This window comes from Thalassophryne amazonica, chromosome 18 (genome assembly GCF_902500255.1).
Source record: "Thalassophryne amazonica chromosome 18, fThaAma1.1, whole genome shotgun sequence".
Classification (NCBI taxonomy): Eukaryota; Metazoa; Chordata; class Actinopteri; order Batrachoidiformes; family Batrachoididae; genus Thalassophryne; species Thalassophryne amazonica.
In genome coordinates this window covers 42138444-42162209 of record NC_047120.1, presented here as the reverse complement: position 1 = coordinate 42162209, position 23766 = coordinate 42138444, and positions in this window count along the sequence as shown.

Genomic DNA, 23766 nt, shown 5'->3' with positions numbered 1-23766 from the left:
ATAACTCACCCCAGTGTGCTTCATAGGGGTAAGATCTAAACTTACCAACCCCCGTGCAGCGGTGCACAACAATGTCGTCAAACTTATTCAAGTGCAACATCCATAAGTTGTTCTCCATTTGCAACCTTTCTTGGACTATGAAAAGTAAATTAGGTCAAAAGTATCCCAGCAAGCTTTAGTCAGACTAAGTGATCTCTTATAACAACAGTAGTATTAATGCTAATAGAAAACCGACATTTACCGATTTTGACACTGCCTTGCTCAGTGTGCTGTTGCAAATTGTGGCTAATGCTAAAAATAATACTTGTCTCTGATCCATTACCAACTAAATTACAGAATCTATGGTATTCACCTGGACCCACTTATGTTGAAAATTATTAACCTGCCTTATCTTATTGATAAAGGTCTCCTTTAGCCACTGCAGTTGATGTTTAAATTTCACACTCCACGATGACAGCACTTATGAAAGTGATGAAGCTCGTCTGCTGTCAGTGGACTCTGATACCACCACAGTGCTGCTACTGCTGGATCTCAGTGAAGCATTGATACAGTTGATCATAATATATTGTAGAAATGTATTTGAAAAAAAAATTAATTGAAAAAGAAAATGAGTACATTCTTTACAAAAATCATACAAAGTAAAATGAATCCCCAAAAGACCACCAATATCAAATTTTGTTCAGTCCATTTGCTTTTAAAGCAAAAATCATAAACATGCCCTTGGAAAAATGTTAGTTTTTAACTAATCCAGCAATATTAACAAAGCAAAAGTAATTTTGTCAGCAGAAAAGTTGCAACTACGAGGTCTGTTAGAAAAGTATCCGACCTTATTATTTTTTTCAAAAACCATATGGATTTGAATTACGTGTGATTACATCAGACATGCTTGAACCCTCGTGGGCATGCGAGTGTTTTTTCACGCCTGTCAGTTACGTCATTCGCCTGTGGGCAGTCTTTGAGTGAGGAGTGGTCCACCCTCTCGTCGATTTTTTTCATTGTTTAGGAATGGCTCAGAGACTGCTGCTTTGTTTGATCAAAATTTTTTCAAAACTGTAAGGCACAACTGAGTGGACACCATTCGATAAATTCAGCTGGTTTTCGGTAAAAATTTTAACGGCTGATGAGAGATTTTGGTCTGGTAGTGTCGCTTTAAGGATGGCCCACGGTGCCTGACGGCGATCTGCGCTTCGAGGCGGCAGCGTCTCGCCGTTTCAAGTTGAAAACTTCCACATTTCAGGCTCTGTTGACCCAGGAAGTCGTCAGAGAACAGAGAACTTTCAGAAGAAGTTGGCATGAGGAGTTTATTCGGACATTCCATTGTTAACGGACATTTTGTAAAAAAAGAACGTGCGGGCAGAGTCGCATGTCGGGCCGGACCCAACCGCGGGGGGTCGCGACAGGAAAAACACCTCCGTTGGAAACCTTAACGGGCAAGTTGGAACATGCCCAAGCTGTTAAACAACTTCTCAGTTACTCACTTGTTGAAAGCCATCAAAAGCCGCCTGAATTTTACAAATGGTTTTCAACACGGAGGTGTTTTTCCTGTCGCGGTGCACACAGATTCGTCGAGTCATCACGGAAACGACTCGGCGAATTTGCGCGCACGTCTTTCATTACAAAATGTCCTTAAACAGTGGAATGTCCGCATAAAGTCCTCATGCCGGCCTCTTCTGAATCTTCTCTGTTCTCTTACGACGTCCTGGGTGAATTAAGCCTTAAATTAGGATGTTTTCAGGTTGAAACAGGCCGACAACGGCGCCTGGAAGCGCTGCGTGATGTCCCGCTCCGTGGGAAGTCCTTACAACGACAGAAACACCCCATAATCTCTCATCAGCCGTTAAACTTTTCACCAAAAACCAGCTAAATTTCTCGAATAGTGTCCACTCGGATATTCCTCACAGGTCCAGAAAAAATTTTGATAAAGCAACACGCACCGTCTCGAGCAGCGTGTGAAACAAAGGAATTCAGCCAAGAGGGCAGGACCACATCTCACTCAAGGCCTGCCCACAGGGAAATGACGTCACCGACATGCGTGAAAAAACTCACGCATGCGCACAAGGGTTCAAGCATGATTGGTGTAATCGCACGTCATTCAAAGCCATATAGTTAAAAAAAAAAATAAAAGTGTCGGTTTCTTATCTAATAGACCTCGTACTTAGAAATCAAATTCCATGTCCCTAACTAGCATAGATTTTAAAAAGGTGACTGCTAAAAGAAAGTTATATTTTTCCTTTTTTTGGGGGGGTTGGTTTTTGGCCATTTCAGACCCACAAGTTGAATTTATATTAAATTTGATGAAATTGTCACATTCTATGGGAAAAGTTTGCTCTAGAAACTAAATCTCAAACTTCTACCGACAAAAGCTGTACATCAGTAGGAGTTCAACGCTGCAGGGAGTCCCAACAAATGGGACAAAAATTAAAACTTTGCTGTTCTGTATTTCAAAATTTGCTGCAGATCTTGACATGAAATTTTAAACTTGTTCATAAGACTGGTACGTGTGCACTTGCGAGGCTTTTTCCACCCAGAAATTTCTTATAGAGTGAGCTGGGAGCATTTGATTGAATTAATGACTATTAATGGTTGGCAAAAATATGATTTATTTGTCTTTGAGTTACATCAAAATATTTGAGATGGACAAACATACGGTGGCTTTCCACTGAACAAGGCACGGCATGCTGTGTGTTCCAAAAAGCCTCTCTCATGACCATCCATATCTACGTTTTTGGATTTTACTCCACAGGGATTTTGCCTCCATCATTTCCTCCCTGCCAGCGCAAAACCAGAAGAAATCAGTCTTTGCCAGTGCTGAGCCTGAGCCGTAATGAGATTTGAGGGACATCAAAGTGCCTCTCCTTTGAGCAGTAAAATAGATTGAATGAAAAAACAGGCCTGAAATGCAAGAACCCACTGCGATGATGAACATGAGTCATCTACCTCAGGAGCACGATACAAAAAGATGAGACAAGTTTGAAAAATTAGCTAACTGATACATTTCCAAAGCAAGTGTCTTTCTTTTCCAACACATCACTCGTTGAAATAAAAGGCTCAAATTTTCTTTTCGACATGGATACGCTCAAATAGGAGCTTCACCTTCAATGTTGATGTTTGTTAATAATTCTGATCAGCTGACACATTCTCTCATATAAAACCATAAGTGTCTGCTAGTTTGACAGGAATTATAGCTTGCAAAGTGCGTGCAGACTACCTTTTTATTGGTTGGAGATATTTGGATTTCAAAAGTTATTTCTCTTATTCTGAAATTTCTGAAAACCAAACATCTCCAACCAGTGGGCACCGTGTTACACAAGACGCTTGCAGTATTTTCCGGGCGTTAGTGATGTTACATTTCCCCGGCTCTTACTGTAGTACTGTCCCTCACAAAGTACAAAATCAAACTATTTCGCACTTTTAAATTTATTCAAAGTCACAGTGGAAAAACAGGCCTGGATTCTGAAGAACTTCTCTCATGCAGGAGATCCATCTGTTCAGAACCACAAACAATAGACACAAACCGTTTTTATAAAGCACAACATGGGCGTAACACAGGCGGACCTTATTTTGCAACATCCTTCCCTTATTGGTCCTCATAAGCATTCAGGAGAGGTACCGCCCCCCTGCCCATGATCCGCACGATAGCGGGACATATGATTTATATTGTAACCTGAATCTCTTTGTTCTAAGTTTTAAAACCGGTTCAGCCCAGTTCGACATGCACATTCAAACAAATAACAGACTAAAAGTATATCAAACTAAGAATACAATCATTCATTCATTCATTGATCTTCTACCGCTTAGTCCAGTTATGGGTCGCAGGGGGGCTGGAGCCTATCCCAGCAGTCATAGAGCGCAAGGCGGGGTACATCCAGGACAGGATGCCAGTCTGTCGCAGGGCCACAAACAGACAAACAAACACAGACACACCCACACACACACCTACGGACAATTTTAAAGATTCCAATCCACCTAACACGCATGTCTTTGGATGTGGGAGGAAACCGGAGCACCTGGAGGAAACCCACACAAACACGGAAAGAACATGCAAACGCCACACAGAAAGACCACGGGAATTGAACCCACGACCTTCTCGCTGTGAGGCAACAGTGCTAACCACTAAGTCACCGTGCTGCCCTAACCGGGAACAATCATTTTAAATTAACATTTGTATTCCAGAATGTTAAAGAAAATGTTTCTGGTTTAGTTTTTGTTCTCATTGATACATAATTTTTTTCTGGTTGTCATTTTTCATTCCTTGAACTGGTTAAAAGCGTTGTTCAAATGGTACATAGAGCTTTGCCAAAGCAAGAAATTGCTGAAGGTCTGTTGTCACGCACGGAAGAAACAACGGTTACGAAAGTCACAGTTACGTCTGGGGTCTATTAATAATAGTATGTTGCCATATAACCTTGAACACAGTGACATTGAACAACATGTTAGCTTCAATAAACAGAAACCGTCAGTGTGGGCTTTAAAAACAAGCTACAGATGGAGCAATCCATTATTCAGAGCACGGCCTCTGGTATCAAGCTCTGACAGCCATTTGTTAGATTAACTTTCACTTGTTTGCATTTGGACAAAGAGGGGATTCATTCTGGAAAATGTATGGGCTAATTGGAAAGTGTTATACTATATCAGCCAATACTTGAATAGCTCTTTCACAGAGCTCGTGGAAATGGTGGATGCTTGTAGGATTAAAAACGAAAAGGCTAATTCAGTGTCGGTGAATGTCGCAGCTTTCCCATCAGTGTATGCAACACATTTCAAAATATAGTGTCCTTAAATAACATTGTATGTACACATATAAATGCACATTTTGTATTGTTAAAGAAATACATCCAATGCAACCACAGTAGAATTAATCACATTATATATGCAAAAAAATTAAGAAAGTTTTCAATGTTTGAAAAGAATTCTGCTAATATGGTTTTAATTTCATAGCTGAACACTCAACAATATGATAATGATGAAATGCCAGTGATAATGTTGTAAGCACTGATGTTTCAACTTTTAGATCGAAAACACATAAAATTTTAATTTCATAACCATTCAATACCATTGACGGTAGTGAAGTATTTTCTAAGTAATGCCGGAGGGCTCTCTTCTGCTTCAAACTGTTCTGGGTGTTTCCATTACAGTAATGGTGTTACGGTTAGGGGTCCAGATGGGACTGGACCAGTACCTGGCAATGGACTTAAATGCAAGGGAGCAAGAAACAGGACGGAATATGAACAAAAGGAGATTTATTAACACTAAACAAGGAAATAAAGGTGGCCTGCTGAGGTAAGAGTCAGCCCGCTCGTAGCGGTGGAAATCCGGATGCTGCAGAATTCCGAGCCAGTCTTGAAGGAGAATGTCAACTAAGGGTTCAAGGACCAGGACCAGGAAACCAGGAACTACGGGGAATAAAGACACACAGGATGAGTGAAATGCACTTGTAACGCTGGAGCCTAAAAACAGTCACAGTTCATAAAAGGGTTAACACAGGTTGTTTCAGAGTTCATGAAATAATGTTATCTTTGTAAGAAAAGCAGTTCACTGTTCAGCAATTGTTCATAGTCCATAAGTTGTATCCAAAGGTCAGAAGTCAAGTGATGCGTGTTGAAGCGCAGTGTCAATTAAGCAGGACTTGATACAACTAGGCTGGGTTCTTGAATTGTTTGATATCAGAGTTTATGCAGTTCTTAAACAGAGTTCTTGGAATAGTTCTTTATCATAGCACAGTCACAAACAGGAACAAGTGAGAATGGGATCCTACTGAGACGACGGAGAACTTAACTGGCATTTAGTCGAGACACGCTCCATGCTGGGAGCCCAGGAGTTCCCAAGGTGACGTTGCGGTACAGGTAGTTAGTGTCCGGGTCCAGGTCCACTTGGGAGCCATACTGGAATCATCTGGAACATCAGGAAAAAACAGTTTGCTCTAATGCGGGAATTAGAGGGGGAGGCCAGTGTTACCTGAGCTTAAGCTGTGGAAAGCTTCGGCTTCTTTGAGTGTACAGCTGGAAGACGTGGTCAAGGTCACAAGGTGGCAATCAGACTGGTCCTCCTAGTATCTCTCTGGATCAAAAACAAGGCTTCGGAAGCTGGCAAGGCAAAATGAGGAAAGCAAGGCAACAGACAGCAATGGACATGCAAACATCTGGCTTGGCTCCTGAAAGAATCAGGCAGTTAAATAACAGAAAGTCCGGGTTTAAATATTCTGTCAGAAATCAGTCACTCATCTGATCCAGGTGTGAAACAAACAGTTAAAACCAGGATCCGGGCGAAACCCTGACAAATGGGGTTAGAAGTAAACAGTCAAATGTCCGATGAAAAAACACTTGAACTTATTGCAACAGATTGTTCAGATAATGTGCTGTAGCCGTGTGATTCCACACCTGAGTCCACTTTGGTGGACCACACTTGTCCAAAAATACATTATTGTCCACCAGACCTGGTTTATTATGGGGATCTAGACCAATGTACCTCTATGGATAGACAGCGGAGTCTCATGCTTTTTGTTCACAGTTTTCACGGTTGTTGATGCCGTTACAAAATACATCACATTTTCATGACATGGTCGTTTCAGTCACTATTTTTTAACCATGTTACCCCAAATTCTGCGATACCATCATAAAAAGGTAACACATTTCATGACGGTATCATGAGCTAATAGATTAAATCACTTTTCATGATGCCAACATGAACTTGACGTAAAATTGGGTTGGGATAGACAACCATGGGATTATGAGCACATACCTTTGATTCCGCTCTTTCTTTATTTCTGTTTTCCAAACTATGATCCTGAATCTGATTTTGGTTTTCTTTTTTTTTTCTTTTTAGCCCTGATTGCCTATTTTTAATCCTAATCTTTGAACCATAACACTGATCTTTTGTCAGTAGATCGATTAACTTTGATCTAGATCAATGAACTCTGACCTTTGATCCTAATCACTCACCTTTGTTTTTGATTGCCAAATTGTGATCTTGTTTCTGATTTTTGTACCTGATTACTTAGTGCTAATCCTAATCTTTGACACTGAACACCAATCTTTGATTGAGATCATGACAATTGATCCTGATAACTGACCTTTGAATTAGATCACTCATCTTTGATCCTGTGATTTCATCCTGATCGCTGACTTTTTTGTGCTGATCACTAATCTTTGTTCCTGAGATTTATTCATAAATGTTCATCTTTGATCCTGTGCTTTCATCATGCTCTTGATCTTTGATCTTAACAGCTGCTCTTTGAACCTGTTCACTCAACTTTGATGCTGACCTGGGATTCTCATTTTTCATTGAGTGCTGAATTTAAATGTTTGCTGATTGTGTGTGTGTGTGTGTGTGTGTGTGTGTGTGTGTGTGTGTGTGTGTGTGTGTGTGTGTGTGTGTGTGTGTGTGTGTGTGTGTGTGTGTGTGTGTGTGTGTGTGTGTGTGTGTGTGTGTGAGTGAGTGAGTGAGTGAGAGAGAGAGAGGGAGAGAGAGAGAGAGAGAGAGAGAGAGAGAGAGAGAGAGAGAGAGAGAGAGAGAGAGATACTGCAAATCATCAAACAAATGCAGACAGACAAACACTAGTAATCGCATAATCTTGACAAAGGTAAAACCAAGTCAAACCTCCAGGTGCTCCCTCCATGTTTTTCCACTCTATGCTGGCTGTAGATTCATATTTAGGGACAGTTGTACTGGCTGCTATCCATCTGTCCACCCTTCCACTCATTAAGTTATTCACTGGTTGTGTGCTGCACCAGTTGTCCTTTCCCTCAGCAGCTTCCTTCTGCTCCTGCACAACCAATCTCACTCAGAATACGGTGAATAATAGATAGCCCTGCTGCATGTGACTTGCCTGTGATGAGCCTGTAACCAATCTGTTAATACACAGGAGGCTGAGATTGACAGGGTCGCTGTTAGCTATTTTTTAAGATTTGAACCATGAAAACTTTAGAGGAGGTAGCTGAGTGGATAAGCTGGCCTGCCAAAATGTAGACCTGGGTTCGAATCCGACTCATGCTATCTGTCTGTGTGCTTGGACAAGACACTTAAATTGGTATTATTTCAGTCCACCTCGGCTGGGGATGTGTCAGACTTTCGTCCCATCCATGGAGAGTCGTAGACTCCTATCCACTTCACTCTATGCAGTCTGGAGGTAACTACTGGCACCAACGTGCCTCACAGTCTATATAGGACTTATTTCTTCATAAAGTCTTTACATTTCCATAGTTCCACTGCAATTTTAAGCATGTTTAGTTGCCTGACCTTTATCATATTTTAATAATTGCCTATTTCCCATGACAACAATCTTTTGTTGATCTTTTGGTGCCATTATTACCCATAATATAGTTGCCAGGAACAGCTGTTGTTCCAGTAATCAACAACCACATGTTGAGTTTTGTATATGAACACTGTCACCTTATAAAATACAGGGTTATGATATAATCCAAGCACACTATTGGCACAGTGACCCTTCTGGTCTTAGCAGGATAAGGTGAAGACTCAGTGCGAGGCTGACGGCTGTGCACCACAGGGCCGTGGACCGACCTGAGGTGCCCTGGCTGAAGCTGGTGTGGATGGATGCTGGTCCTGCACCCGACGGCGCTGAGCTTATCTGAGGACGCCCTACTTATGGTGCCAATGACTGTGTCCTCACCTCAGTAATGTACTTTGTTTTTGATGCTTTTCTGGTTTTTCTGTTTCTCATTTCTTCAGCTTGGTAAAACTTTGGAAAACCTTTCAACTGTTAGAATGGCCCAAACAGTGGGTCCCCACCTCTGAGTCTGATCTGCTTGAGGTTTCTTCCTCAACAACATCAGATGCAGCTTTGTTGTGATTTGCCACTGTATAAATAAAATAAATTGAATTGAAATAAATTAAGGTTTACAAAAAAATCTCAAGTGGAGCTTTTGGTTGATGTTCTGCATCTCCGAGACTTTTGCACTTAATAATAAACCCTTCCTCTCCAACACAAGCACTTCCACTGGTGCAGCTGAAAACCATCAAATGTAAATGTCACACTGTGCATTCAATACTGTGCATGAGTCATTCTCACAGTTGGCTATTCCTCCTCCACCTCAAGATTCCTTGAACAGAAATCTCAGTTTAACTAATTTGCAGATCTGAAACCTGGTGCAACAACACCCATTAGAACATTAGTTTAAATGCCACATCTGCACTACAACAAAGTATACTCTTGAAAAGTTGTCAGTTCTAATGGGTTTGAGAATGATATTCTTAAAGTGGAACCCAATTCCGGATAGATTAAACCTACTGTTTGTAGGATTTAGTGGCTGGTTGTGAGGTTGCAAATTGCATTATACAGTCACCGGTCTCGAGTTTAGTTCCCTTCATGTTTTTGCTTCTTTGGCAATGGTGATTCATATTCCCTGGCCTTCTCTTGTTGTAAGCAATATACTCACTGGCCACTTTATTAGGTACACCTTGCTAGTACCGGGTTAGACCCCCTTTTTCTTTTAGAACTGCCTTAATTCATCATGACATAGATTCAACAAAGCGTTGGAAACAGTCCTCAGCAATGTTGGTCAATACTGACATGATAGCATCATGCATCGCCCATTCAACCTGTCACTGCATATCTTCTCCTTTTTGGACAATTCTCTGTAGACCTTACAGAGGGTTGTGTGTCAGGTTTTGCAGGTAAAGGATTTGGACTCAAATGCAGCAAGGCTGACATGGAAAAAATGACAAAGGATTATTGAATGAGCAGAAATGGTACTGAATTGTTGGTCATGAAGGCACCAGAGCTGGATAAGATGGGCACGGTGGAGCCAGGACCAGGTGGCTGCAACAGAGCTGTCTGATGACTGAACCTGTGGGAAGATGAGAACAAAAGGGGTCAGAATCAAACACGATGAAATGGCTGTAGGTTAGGTTTTTGTGATCAGTCCAGACTATGAATGGAATGGAGGTACCATCTAACCAGCATCTCCATTCTTCTAGCAGCTACTTGACCATCAAAAGTTTGCTGTTGGTCACATCATAGTTACGATCAGTGGGAGTCAGACAGCGCAAAAAGAAAGTGAATGGGTGTTGTTGATGGTCGGCAGCAGCCCACTAGGATAGGATGGCCCCAATCCCAATGTCAAAGATATCAACCTCCACTATGAGCTGGCGGTCAGGGTCAAGTTGAATGAGAATGGGAGCTGTGGAGAAATGTGTTTAAGTTGTTGGAAGGCATGATTAGTTGCGGGGGTGCAGAGGAAATGTGAGTTTGGTGGGTGGTACGGTGACTTGACTGAAGTTACAAATGAATTGACAGTAGAAATTAGAAAAACCTAAAAATTGGTGGAACTGTTTAAGTTTGGTTGATATGAGCCAATCTGTGACTGCTTTGACTTTTCCTGGGTCTAGTTTGATCTGGTTTTCCTGAAAAATTAACCCGAAAAATGAAACAGATTTTTGGTGGAAGGTGCATTTTCTGCTTTAACAAAAGCAGTTTTCAAGGAGTCGTTTGAAGACTTGGTGGACGTGGAGAATGTGTTCTGTGAAGGTCTTAGAGAAAATGAAGATGTCATTGAGGTAAACAAAGACAAACCAGTTGAGGAAGTCTCGGAGGACATCATTAACTAAGGCCTGAAAGGTGACGGGAGTGTTGGTGAGACCAAAAGGCATGACTAGATATTGAAAGTGACCTAACATTGTATTGAATGTGGTTTTCCACTTGTCTCACTCCTTGACACAAACCAGATGATAAGCACTCCGGAGGTCTAGTTTAGTGAATATGTATGCACCAGGCAGAGGGCCAAATGGAGAATTTAGAATCATAAGTGGATATTTGTTCTTAAGTTAATGATATTTTAACCCCAAAAGTCAATGCATGGGCGGAGGGTCCCGTTCTTCTTCCCAACAAAAAAGAAACCTGCTCCTAATGGGGATGACGAGGGACATATAAGCCCTGCTGCCAGAGAGTCCTTAATGTACTGTTCCATTGATTCGCTCTCCAGGCGCGACAGGTTAAACAGCTGACTAGAGGGGAGGAACGCGCCCAGAAACAAATCGATGGAACAGTCATACGGCCGATGAGGAGAAATCGATAGCTTTTGGTCCTTGCTAAATATTTCACCTACATCATGATACACCTCGGAAATGGTAGGAAGATCCGGAGTTTTAATCTCTGACTCTCTGGTGCTTTTGGTAGTGGAAATGGATGCTTGTAAGCATCTAAATTGGTAGGTCTCACTCCACCAGGTGATTGTGCTGGTTGGCCAATCAATGACTGGATTATGTAGAGTGAGTCAAGAATGACTTAAAATTAAAGGGGACAATGAGGTAAACACAAAGAATGGGATGGTTTGGTGATTATTACCGGCGACTATAACTTTAAGCAGAATGCTTTGATGAGTCATTTCAAGTAATGGTGTGCCATCGAGGGCATTAACCTATATGGGTCAGTGGAGCTCAACCACAGGAATGTGGGTCTAGGTGATAACAGTTTGGCCTGGGAAATTAGCTTCAGCACTGGACTCTATTAATGCACTTATTGAAATAGACTGTCTCTCAAAATATAGTAAATGGTTGCTGGGATTTGAGTTCATGAGGGGTTGGAACTGGATATTTGTGTTTGGCTCACCAATAGTCTGGAATCTATGGATGAATTTTGGCTGAACTGGACAATCACGAAGGATGTGACCCCTAATACTGCAATAGATGCACCCCCCTGCTGCTATTCTACGTCGTCTTTCTTCTGGTGTTAATTTGGCCCTGCTGAGTTGCATTGGCTCCTCAGCAGGGGGTGCAGTAGCCAGGGTGAATGCATCTCCAGTGGAGGGAGAAGAAAGAATGAGACCCGGTTGAGGAGGGATCTGAGGTAGAGACGTGCGCTCAGCCCTTCGGCTCTTCTCCTCCCGTCTTCCCTCAACCAGTTGTCAACTTTAATGGCAAGTGAGTTTAAGTAATCTAACGGCTTGGGTTCATCTCTGACCGCCAGTTCATTGTTAAGATGTTTGGCTAAACCGTTGGCAAATACACTCAGCAGTGCTACGTTATTCCAGCCTGCTACAATCTGGAACTCTATGGAATAGTCCGCTGTGTTGTGGTTCTCCTGATGGAATGAAAAGAGCCAACTGGAGGTTGACTACCCATGCACTGGATGATCGAAGACCCTCCTAAACCACCGGATAAATGTGGGGGATGAGTCCAGGATGGTGGATTGATAACAGGTGTTCTGACAGTCTCAGGTGTGGATAATCAGCTCCGTTGCTCAGGCCATGAGGAACACAAAGGGAGAGAGAGCACACCGTGTTGTCGTGCGTTACCTGTGCTGCTCCACAGCCTGTCCAGTGGATTTTTATTTTTATTTTATTTTTTTGGGCGCTGTTGTCGTGCGTTACCTGTGCTGCTCCACAGCCTGTCCAGTGGATTTTTATTTTATTTTTTTGGGCGCTGTTGTCGTGTGTTACCTGTGCTGCTCCACAGCCTGTCCAGTGGATTTTTATTTAGCGCTGTTGTTGTGCGTTACCTGTGCTGCTCCACAGCCTGTCTAGTGGATTTTTATTTTGTTTTAGCACTGTTGTCGTGCGTTGCCTGTGCTGCTCCACAGCCTGTCCAGTGGATTTTTATTTTTATTTTATTTTATTTTTTAGCACTGTTGTTGTGCGTTACCTGTGCTGCTCCACAGCCTGTCCAGTGGATTTTTATTTTGTTTTAGCACTGTTGTTGTGCGTTACCTGTGCTGCTCCACAGCCTGTCTAGTGGATTTTTATTTTGTTTTAGCACTGTTGTTGTGCGTTACCTGTGCTGCTCCACAGCCTGTCTAGTGGATTTCTATTTTGTTTTAGCACTGTTGTCGTGCGTTACCTGTGCTGCTCCACAGCCTGTCTAGTGGATTTCTATTTTGTTTTAGCACTGCTGTCGTGCGTTACCTGTGCTGCTCCACAGCCTGTCTAGTGGATTTCTATTTTGTTTTAGCACTGTTGTCGTGCGTTACCTGTGCTGCTCCACAGCCTGTCTAGTGGATTTCTATTTTGTTTTAGCACTGTTGTTGTGCGTTACCTGTGCTGCTCCACAGCCTGTCTAGTGGATTTCTATTTTGTTTTAGCACTGCTGTCGTGCGTTACCTGTGCTGCTCCACAGCCTGTCTAGTGGATTTTTATTTTGTTTTAGCACTGTTGTCGTGCGTTGCCTGTGCTGCTCCACAGCCTGTCCAGTGGATTTTTATTTTTATTTTATTTTATTTTTTAGCACTGTTGTTGTGCGTTACCTGTGCTGCTCCACAGCCTGTCTAGTGGATTTTTATTTTGTTTTAGCACTGTTGTCGTGCGTTGCCTGTGCTGCTCCACAGCCTGTCCAGTGGATTTTTATTTTTATTTTATTTTATTTTTTAGCACTGTTGTCGTGCGTTACCTGTGCTGCTCCACAGCCTGTCCAGTGGATTTTTATTTTTATTTTATTTTATTTTTTAGCACTGTTGTTGTGCGTTACCTGTGCTGCTCCACAGCCTGTCTAGTGGATTTTTATTTTATTTTAGCACTGTTGTCGTGCGTTACCTGTGCTGCTCCACAGCCTGTCTAGTGGATTTTTTTTGTTTTAGCACTGTTGTCGTGCGTTGCCTGTGCTGCTCCACAGCCTGTCCAGTGGATTTTGATTTTGATTTTATTTTTTTTGGCACTGTTGTCGTGTGTTACCTGTGCTGCTCCACAGCCTGTCTAGTGGATTTTATTTATTTTTTACCACTGTTGTCGTGTGTTACCTGTGCTGCTCCGCAGCCTGTCCAGTGGATTTTTATTTTATTATTTTATTTTATTTATTTATTTTATTTTATTTTTTTTTTAGCACTGTTGTCGTGCGTTACCTGTGCTGCTCCACAGCCTGTCCAGTGGATTTTTATTTTATTATTTTATTTTATTTATTTATTTTATTTTATTTTTTTTTTAGCACTGTTGTCGTGCGTTACCTGTGCTGCTCCACAGCCTGTCCAGTGGATTTTTATTTTATTTTTTAGCACTGTTGTCGTGCGTTACCTGTGCTGCTCCACAGCCTGTCCAGTGGATTTTTATTTTATTTTTTACCACTGTTGTCGTGCGTTACCTGTGCTGCTCCACAGCCTGTCCAGTGGATTTTGATTTTTATTTTATTTTTTTGGGCGCTGTTGTCGTGCGTTACCTGTGCTGCTCCACAGCCTGTCCAGTGGATTTTTATTTAGCGCTGTTGTCGTGCGTTACCTGTGCTGCTCCACAGCCTGTCTAGTGGATTTTTATTTTGTTTTAGCACTGTTGTCGTGCGTTGCCTGTGCTGCTCCACAGCCTGTCCAGTGGATTTTTATTTTTATTTTATTTTATTTTTTAGCACTGTTGTTGTGCGTTACCTGTACTGCTCCACAGCCTGTCCAGTGGATTTTTATTTTGTTTTAGCACTGTTGTCGTGCGTTGCCTGTGCTGCTCCACAGCCTGTCCAGTGGATTTTTATTTTTATTTTATTTTATTTTTTAGCACTGTTGTTGTGCGTTACCTGTGCTGCTCCACAGCCTGTCCAGTGGATTTTTATTTTGTTTTAGCACTGTTGTCGTGCGTTGCCTGTGCTGCTCCACAGCCTGTCCAGTGGATTTTTATTTTTATTTTATTTTATTTTTTAGCACTGTTGTTGTGCGTTACCTGTGCTGCTCCACAGCCTGTCCAGTGGATTTTTATTTTTATTTTATTTTATTTTTTAGCACTGTTGTTGTGCGTTACCTGTGCTGCTCCACAGCCTGTCTAGTGGATTTTTATTTTGTTTTAGCACTGTTGTTGTGCGTTACCTGTGCTGCTCCACAGCCTGTCTAGTGGATTTCTATTTTGTTTTAGCACTGTTGTCGTGCGTTACCTGTGCTGCTCCACAGCCTGTCTAGTGGATTTTTATTTTTATTTTATTTTATTTTTTAGCACTGTTGTTGTGCGTTACCTGTGCTGCTCCACAGCCTGTCCAGTGGATTTTTATTTTTATTTTATTTTATTTTTAGCACTGTTGTTGTGCGTTACCTGTGCTGCTCCACAGCCTGTCCAGTGGATTTTTATTTTTATTTTATTTTATTTTTTAGCACTGTTGTTGTGCGTTACCTGTGCTGCTCCACAGCCTGTCCAGTGGATTTTTATTTTTATTTTATTTTATTTTTTAGCACTGTTGTTGTGCGTTACCTGTGCTGCTCCACAGCCTGTCTAGTGGATTTTTATTTTGTTTTAGCACTGTCGTCGTGCGTTGCCTGTGCTGCTCCACAGCCTGTCCAGTGGATTTTTATTTTTATTTTATTTTATTTTTTAGCACTGTTGTTGTGCGTTACCTGTGCTGCTCCACAGCCTGTCTAGTGGATTTTTATTTTATTTTAGCACTGTTGTCGTGCGTTACCTGTGCTGCTCCACAGCCTGTCTAGTGTCGGATTCCCTGTTTGGGAATCCGCTAGCTTAGCGTAGCTACTAGCTCTTAGCTGTTTTAGCATGGCGGCTTCTCCTGTCTCTCCCGTACTTTCTGCTCTGGGTGTGAAATGTTTAGTTATTCCTCGGCCTCTTTTAGCAGTAACGGTACATGTAATAAGTGCAGCTTATTCGTAGCTTTGGAGGCCAGGCTGGGCGAATTGGAGGCTCGGCTCCGCACCGTGGAAAATTCTACAGCTAGCCAGGCCCCTGTAGTCGGTGCGGACCAAGGTAGCTTAGCCGCCGTTAGTTCCCCCCTGGCAGACCCCGTGCAGTCGGGAAGGCAGGCTGACTGGGTGACTGTGAGGAGGAAGCGTAGCCCTAAACAGAAGCCCCGTGTACACCGTCAACCCGTTCACATCTCTAACCGTTTTTCCCCACTCGACGATACACTCGCCGAGGATCAAACTCTGGTTATTGGCGACTCTGTTTTGAGAAATGTGAAGTTAGCGACACCAGCAACCATTGTCAATTGTCTTCCGGGGGCCAGAGCAGGCGACATCAAAGGACATTTGAAATTGCTGGCTAAGGCTAAGCGTAAATTTGGTAAGATTGTAATTCACGTCGGCAGTAATGACACTCGGTTACGCCAATCGGAGGTCACTAAAATTAACATTGAATCGGTGTGTAACTTTGCAAAAACAATGTCGGACTCTGTTGTTTTCTCTGGGCCCCTCCCCAATCAGACCGGGAGTGACATGTTTAGCCGCATGTTCTCCTTGAATTGCTGGCTGTCTGAGTGGTGTCCAAAAAATGAGGTGGGCTTCATTGATAATTGGCAAAGCTTCTGGGGAAAACCTGGTCTTGTTAGGAGAGACGACATCCATCCCACTTTAGAGGGAGCAGCTCTCATTTCTAGAAATCTGGCCAATTTTTTGGGATCCTCCAAACTGTGACTGTCTAGCGTTGGGACCAGGAGGCAGAGCTGTGGTCTTATACACCTCTCTGCAGCTTCTCTCCCCCTGCCATCCCCCTATTACCCCATCCCCGTAGAGACGGTGCCTGCTCCCAGACCACCAATAACTAGCAAAAATCTATTTAAGCATAAAAATTCAAAAAGAAAAAATAATATAGCACCTTCAATTGCACCACAGACTAAAACAGTTAAATGTGGTCTATTAAACATTAGGTCTCTTTCTTCTAAGTCCCTGTTGGTAAATGATATAATAATTGATCAACGTATTGATTTATTCTGCCTAACAGAAACTTGGTTACAGCAGGATGAATATGTTAGTTTAAATGAGTCAACACCCCCGAGTCACACTAACTGTCAGAATGCTCGTAGCACGGGCCGGGGCGGAGGATTAGCAGCAATCTTCCATTCCAGCTTATTAATTAATCAAAAACCTAGACAGAGCTTTAATTCATTTGAAAGCTTGTCTCTTAGTCTTGTCCATCCAAATTGGAAGTCCCAAAAACCAGTTTTATTTGTTATTATCTATCGTCCACCTGGTCGTTACTGTGAGTTTCTCTGTGAATTTTCAGACCTTTTGTCTGACTTAGTGCTTAGCTCAGATAAGATAATTATAGTGGGTGATTTTAACATCCACACAGATGCTGAGAATGACAGCCTCAACACTGCATTTAATCTATTATTAGACTCTATCGGCTTTGCTCAAAAAGTAAATGAGTCCACCCACCACTTTAATCATATTTTAGATCTTGTTCTGACTTATGGTATGGAAATACAAGACTTAACAGTATTCCCTGAAAACTCCCTTTTGTCTGATCATTTTTTAATAACATTTACATTTACCCTGATGGACTACCCTGCAGTGGGGAATAAGTTTCATTACACTAGAAGTCTTTCAGAAAGCGCTGTAACTAGGTTTAAGGATATGATTCCTTCTTTATGTTCTCTAATGTCATATACCAACACAGAGCAGAGTAGCTACCTAAACTCTGTAAGGGAGTTAGAGTATCTTGTCAATAGTTTTACATCCTCATTGAAGACAACTTTGGATGCTGTAGCTCCTCTGAAAAAGAGAGCTTTAAATCAGAAGTGTCTGACTCCGTGGTATAACTCACAAACTCGTAGCTTAAAGCAGATAACCCGTAAGTTGGAGAGGAAATGGCGTCTCACTAATTTAGAAGATCTTCACTTAGCCTGGAAAAAGAGTTTGTTGCTCTATAAGAAAGCCCTTCGTGAAGCTAGGACATCTTTCTACTCATCACTAATTGAAGAAAATAAGAACAACCCCAGGTTTCTTTTCAGCACTGTAGCCAGGCTGACAAAGAGTCAGAGCTCTATTGAGCTGAGTATTCCATTAACTTTAACTAGTAATGACTTCATGACTTTCTTTGATAACAAAATTTTGACTATTAGAGAAAAAATTACTCATAACCATCCCAAAGATGTATCGTTATCTTTGGCTGCTTTCAGTGATGCCGGTATTTGTGTTGTGTGGGCTGCTGAAGAGGAGGTACTGCTGGCCCACCACCACCAGAGGGCACCCTGCCTGGAGTGCGGGCTCCAGGCACCAGAGGGCGCTGCCGCCTCACAGGAGCAGCCGGGGTGACAGCTGACACTCATCACCTGTGACAGCTGTCACCACTCATCTGATCTGCATCGGTATATCAGCAAGACGTCATCTCCACCTCTTTGCCGAGATATCGTTCTACCTGAAAGGTAATATCCTCAGCCTGACTGCTTGATAGAAAGCCTTTTGTTGTGATTTTTGTGAGTGATAACAGACTTTTTCTCCAACGAGAGGTGGAGGTAGCTTCCCTGCCGTGCAGATTGCTGGGTGCAGACGCACCCACGTTTAATTGTGTTTTTGTTCCTCGCCAGCAGTACCAGGTCCGACACGCGGAGGCAGTGGCCACCTGGGAGTTCGGGACTTGGCGGCTCCAGTATTCCCGGGGTCTGGTGGCGGAGGAAATCGTGTGGTTCCGGTTCTGCTTTGGACAGGCGTCTCCTATCTTCGAGCCTGCCCACACGACACCTTGTAATTTGACCTTTGATCTATTGTGGAATCTGTTGTGTTTGTTGTGCACGTTTGCAACAGTAAAGTGTTGTTATTTGACCTATTCTATTGTCCGTTCATTTGCGCCCCCTGTTGTGGGTCCGTGTACTTACACTTTCCCAACAATTTGGTTAGACTCTTTCTCTCCGATTGTTCTGTCTGAGTTATTTTCATTAGTTACTTCATCCAAACCATCAACATGCTTATTAGACCCCATTCCTGCCAGGCTGCTCAAGGAAGTCCTACCATTATTTAATGCTTCAATCTTAAATATGATCAATCTATCTTTGTTAGTTGGTTATGTACCACAGGCCTTTAAGGTGGCAGTAATTAAACCATTACTTAAAAAGCCATCACTTGACCCAGCTATCTTAGCTAATTATAGGCCAATCTCCAACCTTCCTTTTCTCTCAAAGATTCTTGAGAGGGTAGTTGTAAAACAGCTAACTGATCACCTGCAGAGGAATGGTCTATTTGAAGAGTTTCAGTCAGGTTTTAGAATTCATCATAGTACAGAAACAGCATTAGTGAAGGTTACAAATGATCTTCTTATGGCTTCGGACAGTGGACTTATCTCTGTGCTTGTTCTGTTGGACCTCAGTGCTGCTTTTGATACTGTTGACCATAAAATTTTATTACAGAGATTAGAGCATGTCATAGGTATTAAAGGCATTGCGCTGCGGTGGTTTGAATCATATTTGTCTAATAGATTACAGTTTGTTCATGTAAATGGGGAATCTTCTTCACAGACTAAAGTTAATTATGGAGTTCCACAAGGTTCTGTGCTAGGACCAATTTTATTCACTTTATACATGCTTCCCTTGGGCAGTATTATTAGACGGTATTGCTTAAATTTTCATTGTTACGCAGATGATACCCAGCTTTATCTATCCATGAAGCCAGAGGATACGCACCAATTAGCTAAACTGCAGGATTGTCTTACAGACATAAAGACATGGATGACCTCTAATTTCCTGCTTTTAAACTCAGATAAAACTGAAGTTATTGTACTTGGCCCCACAAATCTTAGAAGCATGGTGTCTAACCAGATCGTTACTCTGGATGGCATTTCCCTGATCTCTAGTAATACTGTGAGAAATCTTGGAGTTATTTTTGATCAGGATATGTCATTCAAAGCGCATATTAAACAAATATGTAGGACTGCCTTTTTGCATTTACGCAATATCTCTAAAATCAGAAAGGTCTTGTCTCAGAGTGATGCTGAAAAACTAATTCATGCATTTGTTTCCTCTAGGCTGGACTATTGTAATTCATTATTATCAGGTTGTCCTAAAAGTTCCCTAAAAAGCCTTCAGTTGGTTCAGAATGCTGCAGCTAGAGTACTGACGGGGACTAGCAGGAGAGAGCATATCTCACCCGTGTTGGCCTCCCTTCATTGGCTTCCTGTTAATGCTAGAATAGAATTTAAAATTCTTCTTCTTACTTATAAGGTTTTGAATAATCAGGTCCCATCTTATCTTAGGGACCTCGTAGTACCATATTACCCCATTAGAGCGCTTCGCTCTCAGACTGCGGGCTTACTTGTAGTTCCTAGGGTTTGTAAGAGTAGAATGGGAGGCAGAGCCTTCAGCTTTCAGGCTCCTCTCCTGTGGAACCAGCTCCCAATTCAGATCAGGGAGACAGATCCCCTCTCTACTTTTAAGATTAGGCTTAAAACTTTCCTTTTCGCTAAGGCTTATAGTTAGGGCTGGATCGGGTGACCCTGGACCATCCCTTGGTTATGTTGCTTTAGACGTAGACTGTGTTTCATAATTATTGTATGGCCTTGCCTTGCAATGTGGAGCGCCTTGGGGCAACTGTTTGTTGTGATTTGGCGCTATACAAGAAAAAAGTTGATTGAAAGTTGATTGATTGACCACCAAAGCAGCACAACATTGTGCATGAAAATCCCAGTAGATCGGCAGTTTGTGGAAAAACTCAGACCAGCTCTTCTGGTGCCTACAACCATGTCACACTCAAAGTCACTTAAATCCCCATTCTGATGCTCGGTTTGAACTTCAGCCAGTTGTGTTCACCACGTCTAGCTAGTTGTGTTAACAAGTGAATGAACAGGTGTACCTAATAAAGTGCCTGGTGAATGTACATGTGATCCTCAGTTTCACAAAAATGAGGGCTCTCAACTTTGTTAGCCTGCAGTAGCAACTTGTATACACTGTACAGGGAATCAACTATTGATTCCTTTTCTTTTTTTTCTTCAGTCTTCCAGCAACTCAGAAAAATGTGAAAGATGGAGTAAATATGTTCCTTTTGGGCTCCTGTATCAACATGGTGGACAACATGGCCGCCTCCATGAGTTACGGGTGATTAAGGGCTCATTCTAAACTCATTAGTGTAGCAGGTACACTAATGAACAGATAGTTATTAATTGTATGTTCCATTTCTGCTAATAAATACAGTACCTCTATAATACACACTGTTGAGTTATTCACACGGACTTACGTTGACACATATCATCAACTCCAGTAACATCATGATCACTCATGTTTTCATCATGTCAGACTGCTGTAGGTTTGCAGAAGATAATTGTACATAGAAAGCATTTCATCCATCACACATTGCAATGTACAACCACAATTCCAATGAAATCGGGATGTTGTGTAAAATGTAAATAAAAACTGAATACAATGATTTGCAAATCCTCTTCAACCTATATTCAAGTGAATACACCACAAAGACAAGAAAATTAATGTTCAAACTGATACTTTTTTGTTTTTGTGCAAATATTTGCTCATTTTGAAATGGATGCCTGCAACACATTTCAAAAAAGCTGGGACAGTGTATGTTTACCACTGTGTTCACATCACCACATCCACATCACCTTTCCTTCTAACAAGGAGTCGTGTGGTTGTGGTCTACGTGAATGACAAATGGTGTCGACAGGTTACGGCGAGAGCAATGGTATGTACTCCTGATGCTGAACTCCTTTGCTTATCTTTGAGGCCCTGGTATTTACCTAGGGAGTTTGGGAATATTATCCTGTGTGCAGCATACGTCCCCCCCAGCGCGAACGCAGCAAGGGTTGTGCGTCTTACAGCTGACTGTATACACGATCAACTGCAACGCACACCGGGTGCGCCGGTTTTTATTCTGGGTGACTTTAATCACTGTAAATTGGAACTATTGTTACCGGATTATGAACAATATGTGAGATGTGCTACACGAAATAACAGCATATTAGACAAATGCTACGGAAATGTTAAAAATGCCTATACTGGCCCCCTGTAGCCAACTCGGACCATAGCACTGTTCACTTATTATCTTCATACAAGACTGTATTAAAGAGCTCTAAGCCAAAGACAAAACGGGTAACATTATGGTCTAATGACAGCATTGAGACTCTAAAAGGTTGTTTTCTCAGTACAGACTGGAACATATTTCACAGCCAGGACCTTGACTCTGCTACAGAGGCAATTACAGACTATATTCATTTCTGTATTGAAAGTGTTGTCATAAAAAAGGATGTTGTTATATATCCAAATAACAAACCCTTCATTACTAAGCAAATCAAAGACTGTATTAACAGAAAGAAAATTGCTTTTAAAACTCATGATAAGGCTGCACTGATATCAGCACAAAAAGAACTTAATCAGCAATTGCGTGTAGCAAGGAGAAAACAGAAAGAGCTTTTAGAACTTAATATTTCAGACACCAAGAGAGTCTGGGATTCTATGAAGGCTATCACAAACATGAACCCTTATAAAAAGCATTTTATATCACTTGATGACTCCAAAATGGCCAATGAGTTAAATGATTTTTATTTGAGATTTGAGACACATGATTTCTCTGAAAAGTGTAACAAGGAGCTGGACTCCCTACCCCCCTCTGATAATGCGTCACATAGACTGTGGATTGATCCACAACAGGTCGAACGTCTCTTTCAGCGTGCTCCGTTAAAAAAGGCTGCAGGGCCAGATGGGATTTCATCATTTTTGTTAAAAACATTTGCACAGGAGCTTACTGCAGCTTGGTGTCCTGTTTTTCAACAGTCTATAGACACCCATACAGTCCCTGCCCTTTGGAAACGTTCTATGATCATCCCGGTGCCCAAGAAGGCAAACCCCAGCGAAGACAATGATTTTAGGCCTATAGCATTGACATCAGTTGTGATGAAATGTTTCGAGAAATACATTGTGAGCAGGCTGAAAATAGATGTAGATGGCAAATTACACTCAACAAAAATATAAACGCAACACTTTTGGTTTTGCTCCCATTTTGTATGAGATGAACTCAAAGATCTAAAACTTTTTCCACATACACAATATCACCATTTCACTCAAATATTGTTCACAAACCAGTCTAAATCTGTGATAGTGAGCACTTCTCCTTTGCTGAGATAATCCATCCCACCTCACAGGTGTGCCATATCAAGATGCTGATTAGACACCATGATTAGTGCACAGGTGTGCCTTAGACTGTCCACAATAAAAGGCCACTCTGAAAGGTGCAGTTTTATCACACAGCACAATGCCACAGATGTCGCAAGATTTGAGGGAGCGTGCAATTGGCATGCTGACAGCAGGAATGTCAACCAGAGCTGTTGCTCGTGTATTGAATGTTCATTTCTCTACCATAAGCCATCTCCAAAGGCGTTTCAGAGAATTTGGCAGTACATCCAACCAGCCTCACAACCGCAGACCACGTGTAACCACACCAGCCCAGGACCTCCACATCCAGCATGTTCACCTCCAAGATCGTCTGAGACCAGCCACTCGGACAGCTGCTGAAACAATCGGTTTGCATAACCAAAGGATTTCTGCACAAACTGTCAGAAACCGTCTCAGGGAAGCTCATCTGCATGCTCGTCGTCCTCATTGGGGTCTCGACCTGACTCCTGTTCGTCCTCATAACCGACTTGAGTGGGCAAATGCTCATATTCGCTGGCGTTTGGCACGTTGGAGAGGTGTTCTCTTCACGGATGATGCGAAGGAGATGTGTTGCACTGCATGAGGCAAATGGTGGTCACACCAGATACTGACTGGTATCCCCCCCCCCCCAATAAAACAAAACTGCACCTTTCAGAGTGGCCTTTTATTGTGGGCAGTCTAAGGCACACCTGTGCACTAATCATGGTGTCTAATCAGCATCTTGATATGGCACACCTGTGAGGTAGGATGGATTATCTCAGCAAAGGAGAAGTGCTCACTATCACAGATTTAGACTGGTTTGTGAACAATATTTGAGGGAAATGGTGATATTGTGTATGTGGAAAAAGTTTTAGATCTTTGAATTCATCTCATACAAAATGGGAGCAAAACCAAAAGTGTTGCGTTTATATTTTTGTTGAGTATAGATCCATTTCAGTTTGCTTACAGGCAAGGGCGATGTACAGATGATGCGATTTTCACCATCATGCATCTTGTTTTAAAACATCTTGATGACAAGTCATCATATGCCCGATTACTTTT